This window comes from Drosophila virilis, unplaced genomic scaffold (genome assembly GCF_030788295.1).
Source record: "Drosophila virilis strain 15010-1051.87 unplaced genomic scaffold, Dvir_AGI_RSII-ME tig00001875, whole genome shotgun sequence".
NCBI classification, from domain to species: domain Eukaryota; kingdom Metazoa; phylum Arthropoda; class Insecta; order Diptera; family Drosophilidae; genus Drosophila; species Drosophila virilis.
Window position 1 is genome coordinate 108,649 of NW_027212865.1, and position 3,907 is coordinate 112,555.

The window sequence follows — 3,907 nt, forward strand, 5'->3', positions numbered from 1 at the left end:
TCGCGGTCATGCTCCGCAAGGTAAATTTGATGGTACCCCGACTTTAGGTCGAGGGTAGTGAAGTATTTCGCCTTTCCTAGATTTGCTAAGATCATGGGGATGCTTGGCATGGGGTAGCGGTCCGGTATGGTTTTTTCGTTCAGTTTCCTGAAGTCGATTAGCAACCTTTTTTTTGGGCTACCGTATGAGTCAGTGCCTTTTTTATCAACCACCCATGTTGGGCTGTTGTAAGGCGATCTGGAGGGCCTGATTATGCCATCGTCCAGTAATTGTTTGACTTCTTTGTTTATGAAGTCAGAAACACCCATGAGACTCGGGTATCTTGAATACACAGGCTCATTGTCTACTGTTCGGATTGTAGCGATAACAGCAGTATTAAAAGGGAGAGCTTCGTCTGCATTTGAGAAGGCTCTTTTGTTTCTGAGTATCATGTCCCTGAACTCTTTCTTTACGGAAGGGGGGACTACGATGTCGTTGACATCGGTGAAGTTCACATCAGCACATTGATAGTACTGGAGTTTTTCGGATGTACTCTGGTATTCCAGAGTGTTTTTTGCCAAGTTCAATTTGACTCCGGCTTGTGTTAGCAAGTCGAAGCCTATGATGGCGTCGAAAGAACTTAGGGTATCGAGGAGAAAAAACGGGAAGGTATGTTGGAAAATATTCATCAAGCATTTGCGCTTGATTTCGGTAGACCCGTGGATCGAGTTTACCGAGAATGACTTGGCGACCGGCGTTATGGTCTTTAGCTCTGTTAAGGGCTTCACATAATTTTTTGCCGCGCCAGTGTCAATCAACATCTTCAGTTCGTTCAATGTACGGAAGCCGGGAGTGTTCCCTAAAAAATTGATCGAGTCGTCACCAGGTGCGTACTCGTTCTCACTCTCTAGTTCTTCAACTGCCTCTTTGGCCGCCTTCTCGAATTCAGTTACGGCTTCTTTGGAATCTGATTGTACGACATTGTTAACGCGTTGTCGTCTTTGACCTGTTGAACGGTCTGACGAATTCTTGCGTTTTGGTGCGTTGGACTCATTAGCCTGACGCTTGCTGTAGTCGGTTTTTTGTCTAAATCTGGAGGAAGAGTCAATTTCCATGGACTGTGGAGCCTCAGTTTGATTATCTTTAGGGGCCGGGGGTTGGGGACCGCCCTTGTGGCGTTTCGAAAAATGGGGATTTCTCTCCTGATTTTGCTCATCTTTGTTAAATCTGGTTTGTTTGACTTGGGCACGGATTTTGTTACTTTCAGCAATTTGCGCTCGGTCTTGCAAGGCTTTAGCGTAAGAGTTCGCGAACATGCTTCTCTCAATGCTAGCTTCTGCCTCTCTGGCAAGGGCCAGAGCGGATGGTAGATCTTTTGGCTGTGCAGGGAACACAACCGCTCTCAACGGCTTCCTAAGACCGGAGATAAAGGCGTGCAAGGCGTCGTCTCTGACCTCCCGATTGAGCAAATCCGCGCCTTCTTGGTCGTAAGACATTACAATTTTGTTAGTTACGAGCGTGAGTTTCTTTTCGACGTCATCGTAGTATTGCATCAGGGACATTTCGCCCTGCGTAACTAACTCCAAACATTGTCTCAGCAAGCGCAAGGATGTTTTGTCCGAGTATGTGCAATCTAGCCTAGCTAGTATTGCATCGAAATTTAGGACAGTGTTGTGAGACACTAGTAAGGCTCCAGCTGGGCCTTTGATTTTGTTCCTAATGATCGCTACCGCTTGGTAGTGTGCAGTGCTCTTTGGATAGTTCTTGAATAGTTCGTACGCGTAGATGGCTGCTTGCCTCCACGCTACATACTCATCCTGTACGCCGGAGAAATCCGGCACAGATTTAATAATGTCCAAGAGAATATCGCATTTGGCGTTAGGATCGACGGATATTTTCTCGTATGTGACGATTTACGGCGCCTCCACCTGCAAACTCTGTACTTGTGAAGCTAAAGCGGTTATTTGTGCTTGAAACTGATTTTGTTGTTGCGCTAAAGCTTGCCTGATGGCACCCTCAATGAGATTCTGAACTTGAGCCGGCTCCATTTTTTCAGTTACAACGGTATCTGCAGGAGTAGGATCTACTGAGCAATTGATTTCCCCCTCCCAGCTATCGTCACTATTATATTCGACTTTTATCTCCCTATAATTCCAACTCATTGGCTTATGGTTGGCACTTTTCAAACTTAGGCCGATCGAGAAAGATCGGCAGGTAACGCTGTTGGCAATAGTGGAAACTGGTGAATATTGGGGTATGCAATATTTATTATAAAAAATTGTTAGGGGTATGCAGCAAAAAATATAATGCTGCCGAAAGTATGCAATAATTATTCGTTTAAGGTATGCAATGCTTTATTGACAAGGAACGCTGGTAAAAGTATGCAACAGTTTTTAGTGAAAGTATGCAATAATTTAAAGGAATGAAATGCTGGCAGAAGAGAGCAGCAATATTTACTTTACTTTACAAGTTTTTTAAAAAAAAAAAAAAAAAAAAAATCACACGTATCGGTACGTGGCGATCGTGAATAATTTCTTCAAACTGAAATCACTTATGAACTTACATGGTATGAGTTCCTATTTATTGGTTGGGCGCCAGTTATCAATTGATGTATGTTCTGTGATGTAACACAATGTCATCTTGGGTAAGTTGCGTTGATCCCGCGCTGCCCTTGATCCAAATATGTTCTCCTTGATCCAGTAATATTACTGAAGATTATGTTTTGAAGTTGGCTTCTATTGCTGGCCTTGGGCTCAGACAATAACGAAAGACATGTTTTATCGGCAATGCCGTAGCAGTATATTTATTTCAGCGACTTATGTGTTGCGCGCCTCATATAAAACTAAAAACTAGGGGACAAGCAAATTATACAAATACCCTAAGCCTCAATGCATCACGCCATCAAAGCATGGTCGGCAAGCCGACTCAGCATTCCATGCAGTGTCAGCTTACCGCTGCTGGCCGTTCTTAGCGCAGAGCGCTGAACTCAGTTCTGGCGCGTCAGCATTGTTAATACGAAGCTACTTAGTTGCTAGGGCAATATATTTATGCTTAGTTGTTAACTTATATACAGGTCAGATTTCGGTTTTAATTAACTCATTGTGTGTTTTTATTAAGGTACTGCTTATTTGGTGAAGTATAGAATGGAGAAGCGCATACAATAATTGCTTAACGGAGCGAAAGCCTATGTGTTCAGATATGTCTTGATGTACTTGCATACATCAATATGGCGATCGGTTACATTTTTATACCTTGAACCCATTGATAATGGGTTAAACGGATATTTTGTATTTGTTCAAAATGCAAATGTATGTAACGGGCAGAACAGCATCGATAGCCAGATGGATTTAGCCATGTCCGTCTGTGTGTCTGTCTGTATGTATGAACGCAAGTATCTCAGAGCCTATAGAGCTAGAGACTTGAAATTTGAGATGTAGGTGCTCCTAGTGCTTGCGCAGATCGAGTTTGTTTCCGATAATGGATAACTTACTCCGTTTCCAAGCAATCGATAAAAATAGATATCGATATCCTGTTTTTTGGGCAATTTTGGTAAATAATAAGAGCTAGAGTCACCAAACTTGACATTTAGCTTCTAAAATAAAATATATATATGCGTTTGATGTTGGAAGAAGAGGGTTCAGGGTATCCCCTAGTCGGGAGCTCCCGACTAGAACCTCTTACTTGTTTTTTTTTTAATAGCTGTCATATTTTGGATGCCCTTATGGCCACGAACAATATTTTATTTGGTTTTTTTATTTGTTTGATGAAGTTGCCCCTCGCTTTAACCTTTAATAAATTGGATTCGAGTTTCCGGAATTTTAGCAATGGACAAGTTCAGGTAGGTGCACTGATATCTATCTTTTTTGGATTTGTAGCGGTTCCTGAAAACTTCTATTACAGATTAACCGAAACTTGCTGGTGCAATCTG